Here is a 27,237-nt window from a genome sequence, read left to right on the forward strand (position 1 = left end):
CACACACACAACACAACACACCACACACACACATACAACACATCACATAACACCACACCACACACTCACCACTCCACAAAATTCCTAATAAGATTTCGAACTCAGGAAAGGCAACAGTTGGTAAGAATTAGAACACAGCAGCCAACATAGGGCTGGAGAAGCCTGAAGAAACATCGGACCTGACCTACTGATAGCATGGAGACCCAGGCAATAGTTGGTCAGAATTAGAACACAGCGGCCAACATAGGGTTGGAGAAACCTGCAGAAACAGTGGACCTGACCTACTGATACCATGGAGACACTAGTCATAAAGCTCAGGAAATAGCATTGGACCAAACCAAATGTGAGTGCCAACTAGTAGGCCAAAACAGTCTATGGGACCTCTAACAGTGGAGCCAGTCTTTACCTGCAGAGCACAAATGGACTTTTGGAGCTAATTCCCTATGGAGGGATACTATTGCAGCCCAGATACAGCAAGTAGGGCATAGGCCCTCCCGCAAATAATATGACAGATTTTGAAGCCCCCCGTGGAGGGCCTCACCATCCCTGGGGAGGTGGTGGGGGTGGTTTGGGGGAGGTTGGTGGGGAACATGAGAGGGCAGGGGAATGGGGCGGGTGGATAAGTAAATTAAAGAATTAGAAAAAAAAAAGAATGAGAACAGTAAATTCACACCCGGGATGGATTTTGCAGGTAAGCTGTGACTTCTCCCTACACATGATCCAGATGTCTTTGTTGTTTTTCTTCTCCTGATGTCTTTGCTGTTTTTCTTCTCCTGCTCACCCACTTAATTTGATTTCTGTAATTTTCACCACACAGCTACATCACATCATTGATGAAACACTCGTAAGACCGTTGTGTATAGTATATCGATGATGTTGTAGATACTATTATTTGAACCTGAGATGGTGATCTTCTGATAGGGTTTGTCATAGTGAGTGGGCACTAAAGACTCCTATTTCATCAGTGGGTCAATTAACCGCTTGATTTATACTGTGATGAGATTGCTGGGAAATGATGAAAAGCAGATGGTGAGACCTGGTTAGAGGAAGTTGGTGACATAAGGTAGACAATGGAAGAATATACTCTCTCCACAGTAGCTCTCTGCCTCAGTCTGCTTTCTGCCCAGCAAGAACTGAGTTCAATTCACCACAAGTTGCCATCATGGTGTTCAGTCTCACTGGTGACCGGAAGCCACAAAGCCAAGTGATATTGGACAACAAACTCTGAATCTCTTAATGAAAGCAAATCTTTGCTCCTATAAACTGTTTTTTTGCAAGTGTTTATCACAGTGATGAAATATGGTTGATAGCACAAATAACATATTAGAAAATTGGGTGGGAGATATTAATATCCTTAATATTATAGGCAATGTTAATATAAATTTACTATATGCCATTCACTATTCTACAGCCTCAATTTTAACTTAGTCATCAAATTGATGTTACAGGAAAGTGTATTACATCCTTTTCTGTTACTATAATTAAACTTCTAAGGCATGTTAATTTAATAAAAAATGAATTCTTTAGTTTTGTGGATTTTCAAGGGATTGGCAACAGAGAGTGTTCCACTCTTTCGATCTTATAAGTAATTTGAAATATCATGTAACTGGATCTCCAAATTGGAAGTAAAATTGTAACAGATTAAGAGAACATGTGCTAAAAATGAGACAGAGAACTAATCTTTCCATTGTTGCCCCTGAAGGCTAACTCCAACTGTCCTGAGCACCTCCCATCCATTCTAGAGCCCATCTCTTCAAAGTCATCATTTTCAAAACTCACTTGACTGCTAAGCTTCTAGCACATGAGTATTTGTAATATATCCCACAACTATGCTGTAACAAATTAACTATTACCTGTATTTCAAGATTGAATAAATGGAGTCATGAAATCAGATCAAACTTTCACACTGAGCTTCTGGGATCCATGTATCATGTTTGATAACTTTGAGGTGAGTCAATCTGGAACAACATCCTAGATACAGTACTATGATCATTGCTTTATTCCTCATGAGAAAATTGGAATGTTATCCCTGACACATTGCCTAAGGTTAGAAGATGACTAAACATAGGGAATGGATTATTCAATAATGGAATTTATAAAGAAAAGTGTCCTAGGAAAAGAAAGATGTATTAATTTATTTATGGAGAGACATGTCTTGAAAATTTCCTCATCTCTTTTTTTCTGTTTTCAGCTCTGACCTTTCCTGTCACCATGGGAAATGTGACTCAGGACTTTTGGGTTTAATATGTGGTCCATCCTAGGCATGTGATCAAGGAAGTTCAATCGTTTACTGGGATTGACTGATAGAGAGGAACTTCACCTTTCCCAAGAATATACAATAGGCAAATTCAGCACATGGATTTGATTCTTGGAGTCCTCTCTGTTATACTAAGTAACAACTCTGGAGGAGGGGTTAAATGAGTCCACCCAAGATAAATGATAATTAGATATTTATTAGGGAAGCACTTATACAAATAATAGTAAATAACCACTTCGGCCTTCCTACTCCAGAAGATGCAGTCTCTGCCTTTCTGATGCTGTCATCACAACCCAAGAAAGCCAGCCCCTCCTCTACCTTATAAGGGGTCACATTTGAACACCTGAAGCCATGCCCATATGGTGTGGCCACCACTGCAAATTCACTGGCAAAGCAAGATGCCAGTACAAAACAAACCTGCACAATGAAATCAAGGAGCTGCAGAGAAAGTAAATCTGTGTGATGACAAGGAGCAAGGGTTCTGTGGCAGAAATGCCAGCTACAGAAACCACTATTTCATCTTGAATTTTGCTTCAGCTAGTTTATTTTGGAAAGTAGCCATGTGTCATTCCCATGGTACTGATTAATGCAGCAGAAAATTAGATAAACTGAGACCCTTGGGAAAGCAATTGATAGTCCTAAAATTAAGCTAACTCACATGAGGAAGAAAAAATATAATTATCAGTTAAAAACACATCTCTACAAAGATATAGTCCATGAGCTATAAGATCAATACACAGTTACAGAATGACATGAATCCCAAATTGTTGACAAAATGACTGAAATCCATGCTGCCCCACCTCATTGTCCAATATCCTGTAGCCTCATATGACCTTATTTCTGCCATGAGCACTTTTATCATAGAAGACCAAGCCATAGCTAAATGGCTCAACTGGGAAATTGCTTTCTAAATAAGACCTCCCCCACCCCAACTCCTAGTTTGATCTTTTTTCACAAGGTAGAATGAGAGAAGCAACTTCATAAACTCTGACCTTACCACAATCATGACATGTGTGGACACACTCACACATGCTTGTATAAACACATAATAATAATATTAAAAGACAAGAAAGACAACATATACTTAGAATCCAAGAAAAAAGAGTCTGCTTTCATATTCATCTAGCAATACCACAGCAAATGAATCTTGAAAGAACAGAGAAGGATGGAGCTACACAGAGTTAGTGCAATTCAGTTAACTATTAAGATGAGGTAGTAAATGCCTGAATGGGTTTCTGGGGAATGACAGAAGCAGGTATCATCATGAAATATGTTAACATAGATGTGTTCACATATCATTTTAAAATATAAATAAAAAATAGTGGCGTGGCTTGATTTTATTTTCAGTTCCCAAGGGGATTGTGGAAGCCACTTGGAAATAATCATTAAATGTACTTGAAACTGCTGTATACTAAACCAATTCATTGTGGATATTACTTTCAAAATATTTCAGTTCTTCTTGCATGTGATCTCTCAAGGCACCTCCAAATTCATCCCTTTTCAACAGATGGCCTGTTTACTTGGTCTCCTTATTTTGGATAACATGGATGTTTTTCTTCTCTTCATTTTAGTTACTTCTCATGTGGGCATCTCAATGCAAGCCTTTCAACATGATCTTTCTATTGCGCTATCAGCTTAAGAGTGAAATATATTAAATAAATATGAAGGTAAATTTAACAGAGAAAGCTAAGCATATAAACTACAAAGCTCACACTAAGGCTCTGCAAATCATACAAGCCTTAATGTTTGAGACCACAACTGGGGAATATTCAATAGAAAAACCAGGCAGAGTCAATTCATGCTGTCATTTTCTTTCAGAGTAAGCAGAGTGCATAGAAATTCCAGCTGAGCAGATTCATTTAAATTTAAGATTTTAAAAGTTGACAGAGACCATCAATCCATTCTTGCTATGGACTCAAAATGTTCCTGTTGGCATCTTGAAATGTGTTCACTTTCAGTATCTCTTGGAGGTTACTAGAGGAAAAACAATGTGGCTACAAGCTTTTAATAGAACAAAGTGTATATCTGTCAACTCTATCCACGAATTCAGGCACGGGTGTCTCAGATCAGCAATTTGCTTTAGCTTTGCTCCTGACTCACAAGAATGTTAAGTACTCAAGGGATTAAATGCTAGTCCTTTGGGGTTTTGTACACAAATAGGATGATTTGGTCTAGTAATCAAATGAGATTTGCTTTACAAGAAGATGTGGGGAACAATTACTGAAACGAAACACAAATTGAAAGAGAAGCTGGTAGCTGAGCTAAAATGAGTGCCCTTGTTATGTCTAAGAACAAAGATGAAGGCCACCAAAATAAACTATCCACTGTGAGTAAGGCAAATATCTGCCCGTTTCTAGAAGGATATTCTAAAATATTGGTCTTAAGTGTTAGATATTGTATAAAGTGTACTGATTTAAGCTAATTTGAAATCTTATTTTACTACCCTGAATATAAACATGACTTGGAGTCAACTAAGTATTATAGAATCTCTCAGAACAGTGTGTGCTTAAAAGAAATAAGAACTCTCCCAAAACAGGATGAACAGCATGAGAATACACATATCACGTCTGGAAGCTCATGTTTTTAATTTTATTTCCCTATCTAGAAACTCTCAGAGGAGCAGACTACATATCTATCTCAGCCAGAAAGTACACAAATATTAACTCAGCAGACAAATTAGCTTAGTAATGTACGTTAATGGGTTAATAGAATAATATTTATTGAAAGGTATTTTTCAAAATCAATGAAATGGCAAATTGGTTTATTCTATTCTTATGCAGTTAGGATGACATCTTGCTCCCATGACACATCTCCTATCACTCATCTCTAATGCTCTTTGCTCTCCTGCCACCTTTGAGCAGAAGGAACCCATGCCTTTGAACTCCAAGACCCACATTGCCTTCCTTCACCACTCTTTTTCCATTTCTTGGACATTTAGAATTGTACTGAGGCATGCAATGGCTACTCTGGGAAATTCAGCTTGTATGCTGCATGTTCTGGCAGATCTCATCACTCAGATCCAAAACAGACAGTTCCTTAATAAATGAGTCTGTGTCTACACATCTCTATCTTTTTATTTTGCAGTTCCATCTTCTTGGAAGTACTAGTACACTGAGATGAATTGGGTTATTTACATTGCAGACGTTTTGTTTCTGTTAGTTTATAGAGATTCATTTGACTTACCTAATAGAGAAGAAAAAATTAAATAATTAAAAAACTATTAATAAAACATAATCACACACATAATAATAATAAATGCAATATATGAAATAAAATTACAAAGAAATAACCAAAGATAATGATATGCTTTACAGAAAATGGAAGCTCTTGTAAGATTGATAATATTCTCATATTTTTAATGATTAAGGAAACATGTTAGAGAAAAATTGATATAGATATTTGTACTGACTGAAAAAGAAACACACACATGTGTATGTATGTGTCCACAGAGAGATATTTCTGTTGTCTTATTAATTTTACAGTGACTGAGGTAACCTACACCAAGAAAGACAAATGTCTCATGTTCTCACCCACCTGAGGTTCTTGGCTTCAAATCTTCAGATGTAAGTTTATAACTTGGAGAAACTACCGAAACCAGAAAATTCAAATGGGATCTTTGTGAGGTGGAGAGAAATAATAGATATCAAGTGATCTGGTCAATCTGATATAAAGAAGATAAATTAACAGTAAGAATGTCTGAAAAAGTCATACAGAACCATACTGTGAGCTATCTATCTAAAAATACCTATAGAACACACAGGTCAGTGTATAAATATGCATAGATAATTTAAATGAAATATTGCAATTTAAGCTGATAGTTCTCCCTTCAAGTTCATGAGAGGTCATGCCCAAGGACAGGATAACAAAAACCCAAGACCAGGTATGAGAAGTTCCCTTTGAATTGTTGATTAGGATATTCAAAAAGAATCCCAAAACATTGTGGACTAATGCAATTGCCCGGTGGTTTTGTCTCCACCTGAAAATGGAAGGTAAATTCCCACTATGGAATAATCATTTTGTACACTGTGAAGATTTGTCAATTGAATTGGTTAATTTAAAAACTGACTGACCAGTAGCCAGGGAAGAAGTATAGGTGGGACAACCAAAGTAAGGATACTGGATGATGAAGGGAGGAGTCAAGGGAGACAACACAAGTCTCAGAGGAAACAGGACGCATAGAAAAGGAACTAACAAGCCATGATCCATGTGGTAAAGCATAGATAAGAAACAAGGCTTAATTTAAGTGTAAGAGTTATCTGGCAACAAGCCTGAGCTATCAGTCAAGCATTTACAATTAATATTAAGTTTCCGAGTGATTATTTGGGAGCAGCTGCCAGCACTGGAGAACTCCACCTACAAATGGCACGGAATATACAGGGCCATGAACATTCACAGAAAGCCTGAGAAAGCTTTATAAAAATGTTCTAAACACATACAAGCAGAGCCAAATGCAGCTTCCTAGCTTTGTGCCTTTCATGCCAGCTGTAGTAACAAGATGTGTCTCCCATCAAATGTGTGCAGGAAGAGCCAGCCCTAAACCACCATGTGCTACCACCATGTGCAGGCTGAGCCCTGCTGGGAGCTGACAAAGCAGTTTAAGTTTCCCCTCTTGTGCTAAATACATACATACATACATACATACATACATACATACATACATACATTCAGTAATATAAATCCAACCCCCCCAAAAAACAAACAAAACAAAACAAAAAACCCAAACTTCTAAACAGATTACAGTGTGTTTAAAAATATACAGCCTAAAGGATGAATATTTTTGCCTCCTAAGGAAGAAGTGATAGCTGATGAAACACATTGGATTTTGAAAGCTGCTAAATTAAATCAACCCATATATTTAAAAAATATTTTAACTTCAAAATGTCAGACAAGAAATGTTTCTTTTGGCGAAGAAGTTATGCTTTTATTCTTATAAAAAATTAAACACTGGATTCATTCAAGGTTAAGAAAATCAGGTTAAATTGAGGAAGATCCCCTCAAAGAAATCCTGACTACAGATATGAAGAAATAAACCTAAAATAACTACAACACATGTGTTTCACATTTTAATCATTTATTGTTTTTCCTTTTTTGTATCTTTATTTTTATTTTTTGCAATTTTCTTTTTTGAATTAGAAACAAGATTGTTTTACATGTCAATCCCAGTTCCCTCTCCCTCCCCTCCTCTCCTACCACCCCCCCAACAAAAACCCTACCTATCACATAATCTTTCTGCTCCCCAGGGAGGGTGAGGCTTTACATAGGGGGCCTTCAGGCTATGTCATATCCATTGGGATAGGGCTTAGGCCCACCCCCGGGTGTCTTGGGTCAGGGAGTATCCCTCTATGTGAAATGGGCTCCCAAGGTCCACACCTATTTTAGGGATAAGTACAGATCTACTACAGGAGGCCCCATGGATTTCAGAGGTCTCCTCACTAACAGGCACTTTCCTGGGGTCAGAATCAGTCCCATGCTATTTTCCCAGCTATCAGTCTGGGGACCAAGAGCTCCCTGTTGTTCAGGTCAGCTGTTTCTGTGGGTTTCACCAGCCTGGTCTGGACCCATTTCCTCATCTCTCATCCTTCTCTGCAAATGGATTCCAGTTCAGTTCAGTAAATAGTTGTGGGTGTCTGCTTCTACTTCCACCAGATGCTGGATGAAGGCTATAGGATGTCATATAAGTTAGTCATCAATCGCATTATGATGGGAGGGCATTTAAGGTAGCCTCTCCTCTGTTGCTTAGATTGTTAGTTGGTGTCATCTTTGTAGCTCTCCAGACATTTCCCTAGTGCCTGATTTCTCTTTAAACCTAAAATGTCTCCCTCTGTTATGGTATCTCTTATCTTGTTTTCTTCTGTTCTTCCCCCGACTTTTTTATTATTCATTTGCATTAGTGTTTTGCCTGTATGTATGTCTGTGTGAGGCTGTCAGATCCTGAAGTTACAGACAGTTGTTAGCTGCCATGTGGGTGCTGGGATTTGAACCCAAGTTCACTGGGAGAGCAGTCCATGCTCTTAAATGACTGAGACATTTCTCCAGCTCCCATGTGTTGTATATTTTACCTGATCAAACTCCTAGCAAAACTTGTCTTTGGCTGACTTGTGTACAATACACAGTCTATGATTGTATCAATGCCAATATGTATATTACCTTTAAAAGTTTATGTATTTTCAGAGCAAGGGAACCAGACAGCAAAGCAAGCAAATGGCCCAGGTGATAAGGTATCCAAAATAGTTTCAAGGTTGCTGGCTGACAAGGTCCTGCCTCACAAACTATTCCAACCATGACCTATCAATTATCCTGATTTTCTCAAGGTTCCCTTAAAGGTTACCAGAGCCTCCAAACAACAGGAATTATTCTAGAGAACCACACCCACATCCCAAAAGATAGGTTATGGATATTTACTATCATTTAATGGGGCTTGGTTAGAAGTCATTATTGGTAATGGTCAGGAAATAATCTCAACAAAAGAGAATAGGTTCAAGGATCTCTTTCTGAAAAGGAAAAGGGGGGTTTATAAATTAAAGGATAAAAGGGTAGATTATTGAATCTGTATTTAAACAAGTAAAAGCCAACTACTAGTCTTAAGTATTTCACATCCCTATGGATTTTTGTATATTGATACAAATTTAAAATTAATTTTGTTATAGTATATTTATACTCTTGTTTGGGTATCATGCTTATGCAGCACATTTAAAAATGTAATATAAAATTAAAAATACAGATTAATAGTCATCTGTATTAGTTAAACTTATAGTCATATTAGTATATTTTCAAGGTCATATAGTAGTTCTCCACCTATGGTCATGACCTATTTTGGGTTATACAGCTCTTTCACTGGGGTTGCCTATTACCATCAAAAGAGCACAGATATTTATATTAAAATTCATAACTGCACCAAAATTACAGTTATGAAATATCAATGAAAATAATTTTATGGTTGGGGACTACAACATAAGAAACTGTATTAAACAGTGTCAGCGTTAGGAAGTTTGAGATCCACTGCTTTGGAAGCTTGCATAATGCTTTTTGGTACCATGAAAACTAGTCCTCAGGGAGGATGTTTTCATGTCAGCTTCAAGTATGAATATATTGTCTTCAACTCCATCAAAGACACCAGAAGGGTGAAAAGTCACCTAATGGCAGGGATATCTGGCTACCTGGATAGTACACCCAAAGTTCTTCTGTAATGTTGGGCCATTCATTTTTAACCTACAGGCCTGGTATATCGGAAAGACTTTTCTGAGGAATGGAATTTGCTTAAGGATTCAGAATGCAAAGCTAGACACAAGTCATAGATCCAGGCAGTGGTGATACACACTCTTAATACCAGCAGTCATACTAGCTAGTTCTAGAGTCAGGCAGTGGTGGCACACAAGTTTAATCCCAGGACTCAAGAGACAACAGATGGATCTCTGTTAGTTTAAATCCACACTGAGCTACATGAAATTGATCCAGTCTAAAGGAGAAACAGATCACACAAAGGTGATTCCACCTATTGGGATCACATGCCTTTAATCCCAGCACTTGTGGTATACAATATAGGAGCAGATACTCAGTCTGGGGCATTTTGGTCTCCAGCCCTGTTTGGGAAATTAGTCTCCAGCCACATACAGGACATCACTGCTTCGTACTGGGAAGAGGTGAGAGCTACCAGCTTGAATGCTTTGCTTCTCTGATCTTTCAGCTTGAATCTCAATATTTGTCTCTGGGTTCTTATTTTTCTTGTTACAAGAAATCTTTGCTGGTATCAGAAACCTAGCCAACTAAATAGGGCTGGTAGTGGAGTCAAGAATCTTAGATGAGAACTTACAACTGCAATATTTTTTAAACCAGGATAAGCCCTAAATACATCTACAATACATCTCTTGCACTTTAGAGTGGGAGATAGAAACTTTGCAAGATGCCAGGGAATGGGAAGTTTGCTCTGAGATGGATTGTTCTCTTAATTTCAGAAGCTATATTCATGAAATCTCACCAATATGACTACCTATGTGTGACCTGAACAAGGACATAGATATACATGGTAATGTGAAAGGGAGTAACCTCAGAAGACCTCAATCTTAAACAAAGAACTATTGTCAATTAAGGAGGGCTGAAAAGAAGATAAATAGTCTTCTTCAGGAATAGCACAATTGGTTATCCATTTCTAAATGGTCACCCCTAAAAACACATATATATGCCTGTGTGTACATCTGTATATATATAAATATGTATGTATTTAACATATTTTATATAACACTATATTTTATATAAAATATATATTAAATATGATATGTAAAGAAAAAGAGACCATGGATTTGGAAGAGTGCAATCAGGTGTTTGTGAGCAGGGTTGCTTGGCAGAAGGCAGAAGGGGGAAGTGATTCAATTATAGATTCATTTAAAATATAATAAATACATCAGAGTGCCGCTTAAAGGCTAAAGGTTTATTTGTCTTTTAAGACAAGTTTTTCCTTGTAAAATGGCAAAATTAATTCAGATCTAAGGAAATGAAAAAAATCAACCTGGGCTCTAGAGGGGAAGGCAGAAAATGTCTAAAAGAAACAAAAAACAATTTTTAAATAGGCACACTGTCCATAATGGTGTATAATATTAAAGTTACATTTTAAATTCTTTAAAATCTCTATGTACTTATTTTTTATAATGTTGGTAACTTCTTAAAATCATAACTTATGAAACAGAATTCTGTTTTTCTATGATAAAATATTAAGGTATGTATGAGATAGAAATATATGATAAATTACTAGTGTACGATTTTGTTCCTAATATTTGTGTTTACACTGATATTTGTAGTATTTGAAACAATATACAGTAAAAAACTAAAAATCACAATATACTGCTACCTTAAGAAAATCAATTTGATTACTTAATAATTATAACATAAGATGAAGGAAAGAAAAATTTGAGAAAACAATCAATGAAATTAAACTTTGGGCATCAATAACTAATATAACAGGGAGGATAAACAGACTATAAGTAATAGAAGTCAGACAGTATACATAAATTAGAAACATAATAAGGAAAATTGTAAACACTGGTGTATCAATAAAAATAAATTAGATGAATTGGTCTGGTTCTTTAAAAGATATAACTTTCACATACAAGCACATACAAGAAGAAACAAGAAATGTAATAGACATCTATCCATTAATGAAATTTCATCAGTAACCAATAATATTCTAAATAGAAATCAATATATCGACTTAACTTTGTGAGGATGTTCTGCAGGGAATTTCAGGAAGAAATTAATAGATTACTTATAATTAAAATGTAAGAGTAAAGCAGAAGTCATTCAGATTCATTCTTTACTTGTTGAGCCACCTCACCAGTTTCTGAAATTATATTTCATACATTTCCTATTGTTATTAAAATTGTCTATATTAATTAATAATGTCATCAATTATTAACTTCACCTTATCTCTATGAATCTGTCTTAGTTACTATTCTATTTCTGTGAGTAGACAATATGGCCAAGCAAAGTATAAGAGAAAGCATTTAATTGCAGGCTTACTTACAGTTCCAGAGTGTTAGTTCATTATAATCACAATAGGGGAACATACTAGCAAGCAAGCAAACATGGTGCTGGAGCAATAGTTGGGGAGTTGACAGCCTTATCTCTAGGCTGCAGGCAGAGAATGACACTGGACCCTGAATGGGCTTTTGAAAACTCACACTATCCCCAGTAACAGACTCCTACCCATGAGTCCACACCTCCTCGAACAAGACCACACCTCCTAAACCTTCCCAAACAGTCCCACTCCCTGGTGACTAAGCATTACAATGTGTGAGCCTCTGGGAGTCATTCTCTTTCAAGCCACCAGAGTTGGATAAAATACTATCCTAATTATATAATTTCAAAAAATTGGGAAATGTGTAAGAATAGTTTTGACATTGGCAATAATAATATTTCACAAATTTTGCTTGGCTAATTAGCTATATTTTCTTTGCTGATTATGCCATATAACTGGAACTATCAACTTAATACACAAATCACCTAGGGATCTTATTAAAATTCAGACTCTGGCTTAGTAGGTCATAGATGGGTCAGATAGGCCACATTTAAGCAAACTTACACATAGTCTACTTTGAAACGTAAATCTTTAGATCTTTTCTCCTTCCATTAAGTAATTTCAGTTCCTAACAGGACTTTAGACAGATTTTATTGCTGTTAAAAATGAAATAGATAATGGGTTTAAATTAATTCATTGCATTTCATAACTAAACACTTACCCAGAAATTAATTACTTGGACTGAGTAAGGATAAGTGATTGTAAACTTTTTACATTGTAACTATGAACCTTGGCCTTATGTTCCATCTCCAGAGATGGCATGTGGTTTTGCTATTCTATATTCTGGAAAATATTCCCACTGAAACATGTGTGATGATTAATACTATTTTTCAGTTTGACATGGTCTAGAATAACCAAGGAGAGAAACCATTCCTTCCTCTATCTGCAAAGGCAGAAACAATTGATTTCATCTTTATCAGTCTTAAGAGTTCTGCTTTCTCTGTCACATGTCACTGTCAAAACTGCTCTGGTCATTGTCAGGAGTTTTCTATTTCAGTGTCCTCTTTTTAAAACAATGTATCTACTTTATTATTTGTGTGTATAAGTTTGTGAATGTCTGTGTTTCCATGTACACACAAGTAAAGAATTTTTTATCTATTTGCATTATACTTATAGGCAATTGTGAGATGTCTGATTTGAGTGCTGAGAGTCAAACTCAAGTTTTCTGTAACAGCAAGAAATGCCTTTAACCACTGAGACATCCCTCCACCCCTGTACTTTTAATGTCTTGCATGAGTAGACTGAGCTCTTCTCAGTATTGCAGCATAACATCCCAGAGAATTGTCCTAATTGCATGAGCAAAGTCCATTTTATTGGTCAACTTTATATTCTTGGTTGAAACTTGATTCTGCAACAAATATTATATGAATGATGAGCTCTTTTTAATCAGGCATTTTAAGATTAGTGATAGAAAATTGAAGTGAAACAAAAGTATTTATTAAAGACTGCAACCTAGCCCTCAGATGCACCAGGAAAGTGAGAAAATAATAGTCAGAGATTAAGCAGATAGAAAAAATACATACACCATATTGCTCAAACACCTACAGGTTTGGTTAAAGCAAAAGCATTGTAAACCATCAACACAAGTGTTAACACCAGTCATCTTGTCACTATTGCTTCTGTGCTGTGTGTCAATGCCAAGTTCTTTTGTATTTTCCACGTATGAATTCCTCAATCAATCAATAAATAAATAGTGAGTTTCCTCTGATTTTTTTGTATTGAAATAGTAAATAAGCAAATGACTCCCAACATCTTCCATTTACCAAAAAAGCTATAAAATTCAATTTTTCATTCTTCCTTTATAGCAATTTTGTGAACTATAAGAAAAACAAAGTAGTGAATCATACATAGGAATACTGTTCCTCTATGGGAATTCTTTACAGATGAAGTTTTAAGGGGTACCATAATACCCTGGCTATACCTCAGCTTCCTACAATGTAAGAGTACTCATCTGGGCTTCTAAGGATACCCAGGGAGACCCACATACACCCTCATTATATACAAAACATAGTAACATAAGTGATTGGATAATTAAAAGTTCACAGTATTTGGAGAATCAAGAACTCATAAAATCATAAAAAACTAAGACTCAAACATTTCTTTAGATTTTATATGATTCTTTATAAAGTAAAATTCAAATATTTTGGGTCTTTGCTAGCCATCTGATATGGCAGGTAGATCAAAGACCCGAGCTAACATGGAGTTAGCTCATTAAACTACAATAAAGCCTCATGCAATTTGCATGAAGCTTTTGCCTCCATTGTGTGATTGGGGTGGGTTCGGTCCTGGGCTGATTCTGGAAGCCTGAGCTTTCCGGGGGTCTTACATTTGGGGGCTGGTCCTAGATTTTGGACCACCCCTCACCTGAATGGAGTTGATCTTGGAGGTAAGCAGGTACCCTGTATTGTCTGTGTCTTTGTGTCTTTGTGCTAGCTGAAATCTGGTTCTGTGCTTTGCGGTCGCTTGTGTCTCAGGAAGAGACAAGAGCTCTGGTCTCGGGAGGAGACAGAGTGTGATCAGCAGACGTGCTAGGGAGATCACAGACTGCCACCCTGGAAGATGTTCCAGGAAATCTGTGGAAACCTCAGGGACACTTGGGAGATTCCCATCTGGGAGCCGGTGAGGGTACGGTAGTTCTCCTGGATTGGGGAAGTTATCCGCCGATCCGACCGTCTGTATTTCTGGAGTGGTTTTGTCTGTCTACGTGGAGACAGACATCTGATAGTTTTTGTCTGTGTGTCTTTGGTTTGTTTTTGTCTTATTTGTGACTTTGATGATGGGACTGACGTAACCAACCCCCCCTCAGTCTGACTTTTGAGCACAGGACGGACATTAAGGACCAGAGTTAGTCAATTAAAGTTACAACACCCCCTTTCATTGAGTCACGTGGCGCCACACTAGGTAACTTTATTTTCTAGTCTTTGTTTCTGTATGATTTCTGTACAAGAATTGTTTAGGGCAGAGGTTTGGATGACAGCTTCTGCAGTCTGTAGGAGCGGGACCTGGTAGGACCGAGTTGCTTTTCTTGTTGCCCTGAGCACGTGGCACAGGACAGGAGTTCTGCCATGTGTCACGGGTTAGAATGTGTTGTGTTGGAGTCCCCCGAGGCTGCTTTTCTAAACTCGAACCACTGCTGCGGCCCTTACAGCTGAGCTTGGCCAATGTAGGTGAGTCTTTCCCTATCCCCACCTGCGGGTCTGTGAGACATGCGAAGTGGGGCTCTCTCTGCCCCAACTGCCATCCTACCGTGGGTCCTGGCTTGCGGCAGGAGTTACCCTGCTCTGAGGGAACATGGCTGCAAGGCTGCCATCTGCCTAGCTACTGGGCCATCTTTGTGCTCCACACACATGGTATGCAGGGGGACTGCAGGGGTCTTTTTCCCACCCCTGCATTGGCCGAGGGTCTCGGATTACCAGCAGCACCCACCCCAGGTCTCTTCCCTGAGCACATGGAGCTCAGGTAGGTGAACCATCTGTCCTGATCTGATCTGGATGTTCAAAAAAAAAAAAAAAAAAGTCTTAAAGTTATTAAAAAAAAAAAAAACCTTAAGAAGGACTTTGATAAGAGTATGTTGACCAAGAAATGAGAGAAAATGTAGGAGACTAAAGTAATAGAGATAGAAAGGAAAAAAAGAAATTTGTCTAAGAATGTCTATAGGAAGTTATAGAGTGTTAAAGCAAGTCATAGAAGGTCAGAGGAAAGTTGTCGAAGGTCAGAGAAAAGGTTGTTGTTACAAGTCAGAGAAAAATGTAAACTGTAAACTGTTATGGTTTCTACAAATAGTAAATTTTAAAATTGGTAATATAAGTTAAAATTTTAACCATATCAAGTTAATTCAGTTTTAAAAGTTCTGTTTATTTCTCAAGTAAATTATGTATACTAGTTTTAAAAAGTTCTGTTGCCTGGCATTACCTAAGTTTTGTTACATGGCTGACTAGTAGCCATTTTGCTGAAGTTGAAAAAAGATACTTAAATCACCATCTTGACGAAAGATGATTGCATGGAAATTAGAGGTACTATCTTAGAAACAAGTTTTTCGATTAAGATTTAAAATGTTAATGCTTCTATATATTACAGAAAGACTTTAAGGGAATTAAAATTTCTTTCTAAAACCAGTTTTTTTTAAATGTTTGTTTTTATTAATATTTTGTGCTTAAAGGGCTTCAATTTAGAATTATTTTTAAGCAAAGCCTGACAATGTAAAGTTCTTGTTTTATAAAAGATGCTAATCTATTATAAGATGTTACAGTTTGTGTTTTCAGAAGTTAAGTTTAGGGCATTGGTGGCACACGCCTTTAAGTTTAGGGTGTTGGTGGCACACACCTTTAAGTTTAGGGCATTGGTGGCACATGCCTTTAATCCCAGCACTCCAGAGGCAGAGGCAGGTGGATCTTTGTGAGTTCAAGACCAGCTTGGTCACAGATCAAATTCCAGGACAGGCTCCAAAGTCACAGAAAAACCCTGCCTCAGAAAGAAGTTAAGTTTAAGTAAACATCTAAAATATGTACTTGTAGCTACTGTTTAAGGAATATAAGGTAGCTCTATGCAGTTTTAAGTTCAGCTGTGCTAAGTTTCAAACATTTTACTAAGTTAAAACCAGTTACAGTCAGACTGAAAACTAATTACAGAAATAAGACATTACCTAGCCACCTGTGTGCTTAATGTGTGCTTAAGGAAAGTAACTAAAACAGACAAACAGACATCTAATGCTTCAGGGACCTTCAGAATATGGCATTTAAATTGTTATTTTAAAAGTTTATAATATCAGACAGACTACCAGATCCAGACAGTGACCCAAAGTCTCCAAAGAAGATTATGATGCACGCCAATTCCTGCACCTGGATGATAGTGATGCTGACCAGTGAGTGAGATGCTCAGATGTGATACTTGTTGCCTGTCACGACCTGGCTGAGACTGTGGACAAAGCTGCTGGACACTGGAAAATTGATTGTACCCCTTTGCCTAGACAAAACAAGGTCAGTCTTTTCCATGTCCCTCTTCCACAGAGAGGAAAATAACTCTCACCTTATAGGCCTGGTGAAGATTGCTTTTCTATGAGACATCTGCCTCCATCAGTAATGAAGAAACTTGGGTATGGCTAACGCTAACTGTATATGGACTGGCTTCTAACTGGCTTCTGTCACTTTTCAGTAGATTCAGATAAAATATACTCTTCTCAGATCTCTGAAATATTAATGGTTGTCAGCTTGACAGCATAAGGCAGTCAGATCCACTATAGACTAGTCAGTATGTTATCTGATAAAGTAATGACTATCTACTGTTCAGGTACAAGTTCAAGGTTTTTAGGTTTATTTTGGTTGTCATCTAAATATAAACTTAAAGGGCTTTTCATCAGGCCAAAGGCACCTCTGTCCAATCCATATCGGGCTCTCTGGACAGAAGAAAAGTGGACATGCTTCTAGCCCAAATCTGTCGTTATTGCTAGAACTCAAAGTTATAAATATGTTCTTGCTGTTTGAACAGATATCCAGATATCTGCTTTTTCTGCACTGTGGGCTTCAGTAAATAAGTTTTAACTTCTGTTCCTAGTTTAAACATGTCTTAAACAGGTTTCTGCTTCTGGCAGACATCTGAGTATCAGTTGCTGACTACAGGCTGTTCTAAGTAGACTTCCGGCCCTGGACTTGCTGTGGATATGAACCAGTCCAGCTGATATGGACACCCCCTGTCTCTGCAACAGAATCTGCCAACCAGAAGCTACTGATGGAATCTCCATTGCCTAAATTCCCTTTTTGCTTTTGACTAGCATTTCAGCTTTTTGGGGGTCCCTAACTTCATCCCAAAGTCAGCAGGAAGTAGAATGAGGATGAATATGTCGTCCGTTTCCCTGGTTAAAATGCTAAGTCAAAAGGAACTCCCTTGCATGGGGATGCCAATATCTCTCACTCCCTGATGGGGGTGCTAGAGAGACAGCAATTCCATGATTGGAATTTCCAAAAAAGAAAATGAGGGAATAAAGGGGCCAGCTCTCCCATTTCAGCAGCCATAACAGCCAAACAGTGCTTGCCATAACCTTGCCTTGGTTACTTAGAGGTCATATGCCTGCCTTGTGTCAAGGAACCAATCAGAAGTTAGCTGGTGGTGCTATGCTTTATGGCTCTGGGTGTGCTTTACGGACAAGCGCACAGCAATGACGCACAGAGCATGGTAACAACCCTGGGAGGGCCTATGGGCCACAACAACCAGTTGACCAACCAACACAGGGCAAACACCTCCAAGCCAGGTGGCACACTAATCCTGAGCCTGTGCATACCCCTAGACACTTCCCTTATGCTGCCCTATAAAGATCTGTACGCAGCGGCTTCGAACTGTCTTTGCTAGCCATCCGACATGGCAGGTGGATCAAAGACCCGAGCTAACATGGGGTTAGCTCATTAAACTACAATAAAGCCTCATGCAATTTGAAAAAACAATTCAAATATTTTGGCATTTATAGAATGTTTTGTCAACTTAATATGTTCTTTTCCTATTTAGAGGACTCTTACATTGAATTAAATAACTCATTTCATGTTCTTCTTGTGTATGTTATTTTTAGAATCATCACATTCTTTTCCTCATATGTTTATGACAAAATATGCTATGAATTAAACAGTAGTAACTTTACAAAGTGTTAGTATAATCACAATAGAAAACATGTAGGGCTAAATCGATTTCCTGTCTTCTTTCTTCATCTAGGAGGAAAAGTTTATACTTTCAAGGACCATTTCTATAGTTCCTTAAATGAGGTTATTGATCGATCTCATGGTACCAGTTTCAGGATTAAAGGAAATGTACATAATTTGGTTGCTATTAATTCAATATACATTCAGAACTAACGGAGAGGTTAGGCATATTTAAATAATTTTTTAATAGTAGCCTGCCTGGTCAACAAGTGACTTCTGACTTTAAGTGGAAAGGCTGTTAGCTATTCCGACACCATCCAAGACCTTTCCTCTACAGCAAGATAGACAATTTATGTGAAGTTGAATCTATAATCTGTGTGGAAAAGCACATGATTCGCATTTGAGAATTGACTAAATAATTCTTGCAAGAACTATCTCAGTTTATAATGTGGCATACAAACTGTACCTAAAAGCTATTTCCATGTATAGCAATCAGTGGATTTACACTCCAAGTATACACATGAGATTCAGAAAAACTACGCTCACTGAACACATGGTTTATTAAACAGTATTATTGGGATTCACTGACATGTATACACGAGCTTTCTTGACCATACTCTTCATTTTCAAGTTCAAATAATTCTCTGAGCACAGAGTCATCACCCTGGCTTGAATTCCCTTCACTTTTCATTAGTAGTTGGTAGATACCAATCTCATTTTTGTGCCAGTTCTTTTGTGTCTGAAAGGCCTTCTTTCCTTGGTACCTTTCATCCCCTATGGCACTTAAATCTTTCTGCTTCCTTATTTTCATAGTTTCCTGATCCCTGAGGGGAGAATTTTGATGATGACATCCCAATTGTGGCTGTCTTCCAAAGACTCTTACTTCTCAATATTGTTCACTTGTGGGTCTCTGTACAAGTTCCGATCTACTTCAAAAGGAAGCTTCTCCAATGATGATTGAGCAAGACTTTGATCTGCTAATATAGCTGAATGCCATTAGTAGTCATTCTACTTCCATGTTCCTTTAGAAGAACAATAGTGTCTGGTTTTCCACTAGGCCCATGGCCTATCTAGTGTTTTTCGGGGGTTTCCATCAGGCCTCTTTGGCCAACAGCTCAATTAGATGTAATCCATTCCTGACACTAAAAGTTTCAATTTGTGATAAAAGATATCTTGTTAGGACAATAGCCTTTTCTGTTATTTCTTGACTACATTTAGATGACTTTCATATAATAATTAAGAGATCTTAATTATTGTTGTGATAGTCTGTATGTCAAACTTTGGGTCTGTGGGTCCCAAGGCATATAATTGCCCAGTTTTCACACTTTTATGATGCTAGAAATATAGTTAAATTTCTCAATGGCTGGAATTTTCAGCAATTACACAAGTTTTTGATGAACACAATTTACAAAGTAAATTCTAAGGAGCAATGTTCAAAATAAAAGTGATATTTAAAAAAAGACTCAATAAAAAGCAAGAAAACAATCCTTCTTACCTTTAATCATCTCGAAAGTTATCCACAAGTATTTATGTATAAATATGTTCACAATTGTAAACTCACCAAAATAGAATTTTACCAAAACAATTGTATATTGTGCTGCTTATTGTAAAAATAATAGAACAATATTATCCAGAGATGCTAAAGGCAATAGAGATCACTTTCTAGAATTTTGCTAGGGAATATATTTTTGAAACATAACTTTTATTTTTAACGTAACTTCTTGGAAATTTTTCTAGTTTGTCAGAATATATTTCAATTTGTATCATACTGCAATTTTAAACAGTAGCCTCATTGATGGTGTCCAGTAATAATCGTTGCCTGTTATATGCAGAGATCAACAATAGCTTGGCTGATGATTTTAATGTTGACATGTTAAAGTCAGTACATTGATATTAAAACATTGCAAAAGTGGATGGATACATGGCTCAATATATAACATATTTACCATACAGGTATGAGGATCAGAGTTTAACAGAGCCCAAGTAAATGACAATTGGATATGGCAACCCACATGCGATTTCAGTTGTGGCTTGGCAAATAGAAGATTGCTGAGCAAGTTGCATAGCTGGACTAATACTTAACCATAGGTTTTAGATTCAGTTTAGAGACCATCAATGAATAACTCCAGTTTAAACCTTGTTCTCCACAGACATGTGCATATTCTTCTGTAACATACATGTGCCCATATGTTTATGACATGCAAAATATACACACATACCACACGTATACATGAAAAATAATGCAGTAAAATATTCCAAAGGAGTTCAGCCTCACTAAATCTCCAGCAAAATTTACTATACCACAATTCCTCTAGATTCCATTATATTTTAACTGTTCCATTTTGAGTAAATATAAGCTTGGGTGTCTTCCTGTCTTCATATTCCAGTGTAATCTGTGTTAATAAAACTTAACAACTTAATTTACTATATCTTCATAACACTCATCAAAAGTTAACTATTCAATGATTTTGCAAAAATAAATATGATTAATTATACTTCATCTGGAGTTCTTTCAACTCAAGCCTTCCTTCCATTCTGTAAAAATGATGAGTGTACATGGTGTTCTATTTTATTAAAAATAAATTATCTGAAACATTTTGGCATATTTTTATTCTCTATGCTTCTACTGAGAAATTTCAGTTAAGTCTCTGAAAAAGAATGTCTTTTTAAAGATTCAGCTGAAATTGTAAACTATAATGGTTTGTGTTACCACTTTTAGCTCTCAGGCATCCACCCCAAGAATTATGTGTTTGATTTTAACATAACAGTATCTTCTTCTGAAACTCTTACAACACTGCTGAAAGTGACTTAGCAAGTCTGTGTGATACAAATTCATTTAAAATAAACTATTGTATACACTTGATGCCTGCAAAGTCCTTAATGCACAAAATCAATGAAAGTTATCATTATTTTTTAATGTATATTATATCAACTTATGAAATAATGTAATTTTTGAAAAATATTTATACTAAAAAGATATGCTAGTATAACTTAGTTCAATATTTTCCATAATTCAAGATAATATCTTCACTTTACTGATATGTAGCACTTTTGTTGTTTTTCTTGAACATTTAAAAGGAGATACTTCTCACTATGAAAAGAAATGTAGCTAACACTTCTATTTGACAGTGTAACTATGTTTGAAAAATGAGCTAGATTAAGTTAGGTACAGGAGAGCAGAACTGACTTTATAAGGACATGTAAAAAAAGCATTTTCCCATCATGATACTGCACAAAACTTATACCCAGACTTTTTCAGTCACTGAAACCTACACAAGAGAAAAGACAGTTGGAAGAACTGTCACAGTTGTTATTAATGATGAAATCTTTATCAGCTTAGTGACGGGCTGTTGTCCAATTATTTTCCATGGCTCTCAAGGTCTGCATAAATTTGATAAAATTTTCTTGTTTCCATCGTGATTTTTTTTCTGAGGCTCTTCTCTGGGCAAACCTCCAGAATGGCAAGCTCATGTAGATTTTAAAATATCGTCTCCATATATCACCCACACTTGTCCTGCTTGCAGATGGATTGATGTCTTAGCTCAGACAGTTGTAACTAAGCTGCCTTTCTAGGCAAAAAAAATTCAGTTTGCTTCAGCTTTAGAAGGGGGTCCCTTTTATTCAGTGATTTTTCATTATTTCAATAGCTTTCAGTGAGATAAGCACATACTCAACAATTACAATGAAGATGTCCAATGAGAACGTTTTTTTCCTAAAATCAGGCTGAAAGTCACTCATCTCTCTTTACACATTATGTAACTTTTCTGCATGGCTAAAGTATAATAACAGTTATTAGTCTTTGCAGTTCAAGCAATGAACAACTGATACAATGACTTAACACTGGCCTTTAAAATTTAGCTATTCTGCCTATTACTCATCTTTGGTCCTTATAAATTATTTTTATAAACTCTAAAATGAGCAATGATCCACTGACCTTGAGATTTTTTTCTGAAAGCAAAGATTTCTGAATGATGATAGAAAGGAAGTATGAGACTCTCAAATACTATGGCCAGACCATGGACAAAAAGCAATGTACTCCATTCCACCCAGTGTTAGTTACAGGTATTAGCACATTGCTAATGAAGTTTTCATTGCTGGTGGGAGTGCAAGCTTGTAAGACCACTTTGGAAATCAGTATGGTGGTTGCTCAGAAAAATGGGAATCAGTCCACCTCAACATCCAGCAATTCTCCTCTTGGGCATATACCCAAAGAATGCATGATCATACAACAAGGACATATGTTCAACTTTTTCATAGCAGCATTGTTTGTAATAGCCAGAACCTGGAAGCAACCTAGATGCTCCTCAGCTAAAGAATGGATAGAGAAAATGTGGTGTATTTACACAATGGAGTTCTACTCAGTGGAAGAAAGCAATGGAATCTTGAAATTTGCAGGCAAATGGGTGGATCTAGAAAAACCTTCACAAGTGAGTTAACTCAGTCACAAAAAGACATACATGATATTTATTCAGTCATATATGAATTTTAGACATAGAGCAAAAGATTACCAGCCTACAATCCACATCACCAAAGGAAATATGAAACAAGGAGAACTCTACAAGAAAAATGCATGGACCCTGGAGAAGGGGAAGGGGACAGGATCTCCTAAGCTAATTTGGAGCATGGGGGTAGGGGAGAGGGAGATGGGAGAATGGGATTGGGAGAAGAGGAGGGGAAAGGAGAAAATGGGGGAGCAGGAAGGTTGAGTAGGGGGAAGAATAGAGGAGAGAAGGATGAGAGATACCATAACAGAGGGAACCATTATAGATTCAAGAAGAGATCTGACACTAGGGAGATCTCCAGAGATCTACAAGGATGACACCAACTGACAATCTAAGCAATAGTGGAGAGGCAACCCTAAGTTCCCTTCCCTTATAATGAGACTGATGACTGACCACCTTATATGCCATCCTAGAGCCTTCATGCAGTGGCTGATGGAAGCAGAGGCAGAAACACACAGCTAAACACTGAATTGAACTATGGAACTTAGTTGCAGAGAGGGAGGAGTGAAGAGCAAACAGGTCAGGACCAGGCTGGTGAAACCCACACAAACAGCTGACCTGAACAAGGGGGAGCACATGGACCCCAGACATCTCTGGGAGGCCAGTACAGGATTGATCCAGACTCCTGAACATGGATGTCAATGAGGAGGCCTCTGCTCTTTAGGGGGCCTCTGTTAGTAGATTAGTATTTTTCCCTGGTGTAAGAAGGGAATTTGAGAGCCCATCTCACATGAAGGGTTGCACTCTTGGCCTGGACATATGTCCTAGGTCTGGCCCAGGTTGGGGGTGGGGGAGGAGGGGTGGGGAGGAGGGGTTGAGGGGAGGAAGAGGGAGAAGGATTGATATGTGAAACAAGCTTGTTCCTAATTTGAACTAATAAAAAATAAATAAAAAGAACTGCAGTGTAGGCTAGTCCTACAGAAAATCTTTAAGTTAAACTCAGTTAAATCCCCAACAACCTCACATAAAAGGAAAGAGAAATGACTCCCATAGAATTAAAGAGCATTGCTAAAGTCAAATGGTGACTGTGAAGCAGAACCTAAGCCCTGGACTTCCAGATTTCCAAACTGCCACCCTCACTCCAAAATCATAATTAGAGTCTAAGTAAATTCTCATTTACTGCAAAATCAACCACAAAAATGCTCTTAGACAAAGGACCACAAAAATCTTTTAATATGTAGAAAATGCATAGTTTCAACAACAAACAAGACAGATGTACTGAAGCTTATATTTTCACCTATCACTAATAACTGTACACAATTTACATTATTGGCTAAACTAGGAAAATACTTAAATGGGCTCCTGTTGTTGCAATCTTGGGAAAATATGTGTGAGAATTACTAAATGTAAATCTATCAGTTTCATCTGTTAGTGAGGAGTTCAGGTGGCAAAACCTTTGCTTTTTGTGGAAAAGCAGTGGGTTTGAGAAGACAATTTGTTAAGGCAGAATGAGGGAGTGAGCATTTCCCAGTTTCATCATTTGTGAAATGGTCTAATGAAAGCATCATCATTATAGGAAATTTGGAGATTAAACACTCTAATATATCTCCAGTGTGCATGCTCTTATTGCTACTGTGATTATTACTTTTTAAAGATGTGCAATGATAAACTATTTTCAAGATTGGAGCTATATTTTGTTCATAATCGTCTGTGCTCTATAAAGGATACATTCCTTTTAATAAAACATTTCCTGCAAAATTGCATCCAAGGCGTTTCCTAAGTTGAATTGAAAGCTGTGAGCAATAGGATTAGAACATTAAAAATGCATTGTATATAAATGACTTTATACTAAGTTTGAAGTAAAAATAATTGCTGATACAGGTGTTAAAACTTAGAAATGTAAAGTGAAATATTTTTCACATATATATTCTCTATGGCTAACTGACATTACCTTACCTCAGTGTGTATGTACGGGAAAATACACTGCATTGTTTTCCCTAAAATATCTGCCAGTCCTGAAGGTGTAGTTCTTAATTTGATATATTCAGAGACATTATTTACTATGAAACATAAGTAAATAAAAACTCTATATTTTGTTTCACCATCAAATGGTGAAACATTTGGGTTTTCTATAACATTTTTATATTTTCCTAAATGCCAGGGTTTCAAATAGAACAGATTTAACATAAAATATTGAATTTCAAAACCAAAAGGCAAGACTCTTTCAAAAATTAAAATTAGAAATTATAAAAGTTATTTATTTTAATGATGAGGTAATATAGGGTTTAAGTTAATAGGAAATAATTTCACGTTAATGCATCTTGAGAAAAATGTACCTGCCAACACAGTGTGTACATAGTTGAAATGTAGTTTTTAGGAGACTGAAGCAAAGGATCAAAAGTTGGGGCCCAGCATAGTAACATAGTTTCACACACAAAGAAAAAGTCACACTGTCGGTGTAATCTTCACATTTTTGTCTTTGCAATGATTGGCAGGAACTTCAGTTGAAAAAAAGAATGGATAAAGTTATTATTTACAAAAGGTGCTTTTCTTCAATATTTAAACTTAACCTGATCATCCTACAGGTTCAGGGTAGTACTAGCCATGAAACCCCAAATCTTCTGGGAATCCTCTGAGGTCATTTTGGAGGTTTTATGGGTAATATTTTGCATTGACCAATAGTTTTAGGAGGGCTTCCCTCAGTCTACTGTACTGGCTAGTTTTTATTAGCTTGACATGGACTAAATTTACCTGGGAGGAGGAAATCTTAGCTGAGGAACTGCTTCCATTAGATTGGCCTGTGGGCATACCTGTGGAGCATTTTCTTATTTAATGTTGGCTGTAGAAAGCCCACCTCACTCAGACAGTGCTGTCCCTTGGCAGGTGACCAAGGTTCGAGTAAGAATGCAGGCTGAACAAGTCATTGAAAGTAAGCCAGCAAGTTGCATTTTTTTGAGGCTTCTGCTTCAAGCTTCTGCCTTGAGTTTTTACCTTGGCATCTGCTTGAGGACTACAACCTGGAAATTAAAGCATTTATCTATAAGTTGCTTCAGTTGTACTGTTTTATCACAGTAATGAAAATATAATTAAAAGAGTTAGAAAATTCTCCCACATTATTAGAGTTTTGCAAAGAAGGAAAATTAATTTGGTTTACAGAGATTGAAACTAAGGAATTTTGGATTTGTAAGGGTTCTCTAGAAATACATAAAGGATAGAATGAAATCCCTCCATTGAAGCATACTTATAGATATATACATATATACAGATATAGATAGATATAGGTTATACATATCCATAGATGAAGATAGATAGGTGATATAGACAATTAGAATGATTTTTTTTGTATTGAAATGCCCTTAAAATCTCCAGATTAATATTTGGCAAAGTACTTAACAGCTTGAGACTAAAAGTAAAGCTCTGGATGTGATTTGGTTTTATAACTGGACACTTTCTTACCCTTACTTTACTTGCAGCTTGTATTAATCAAATAGTTGGTGGAAGTAGAAAAAAAACTCTTACTTTCTAATTTCATGAAAACATTTCTCATTTAAACTCCAAACTTTCCCAAGGAACAGAGAGAACCCAACCATTAACTGAAGTTTCATTTGGATAACTCCCCCTCTTCTCGATTTTGCTTCCATCATTATTACACCAATTTCTACTAAAGCACCCTATAAATAGTCTATGAACATAAAATTCCCCAAAGCTGTTCTGCTTCTTGGAGATTATACAAAACAGCTTCTCAGACATCGGAGCATTGGAAAATCTAAAAGTCCATAGATAAGCAGACTGAATTGGTCCCTGAGGACTCTGGGATCCTGACTTTGCTGAGATTGCTGGGCTATTGCAGCCCACAGAGAGTGCAGAGAGTGCAGAGGGGAGCTGCTTCAGCCCCTGCCTTGGGTCCAACTTCCATCTGCCCACCCTGGCAAACCCTGCCCAGGGATCTTCGACAGGATGACTCGACCCCCGAGGAACAAGAAACCCAGAGTCTGCTGACATCTCTGCGCCAGTGCTGATGGAACCTACCTGGAGAGTGAATGCCTCAGACCTGCCTGTACTCAACTTGAAACCCATCAGAGTATCAAAGTCAATTGCACAAACCTGAAGAGAACACTGGACCCATACACACCAGGAAAGGAAGTGACACCAACTGTACCCACTGGAACAAGAGATGGGAAGTTGACAATATAAGAACACATCCAAGAACAGGAAAACCAATATAACACCACCAGAGTCTGGGGACTCTACACCAGCAAGACATGAACATCCCAACAGAGAAGAAGCAGAAGAGAACAACCTGCAAAACAACTTCATGCAGATGATAGAGAACCTAAGAGGGGAAAT

Source organism: Cricetulus griseus, assembly GCF_003668045.3.
Source record: "Cricetulus griseus strain 17A/GY chromosome 1 unlocalized genomic scaffold, alternate assembly CriGri-PICRH-1.0 chr1_0, whole genome shotgun sequence".
NCBI lineage: Eukaryota > Metazoa > Chordata > Mammalia > Rodentia > Cricetidae > Cricetulus > Cricetulus griseus.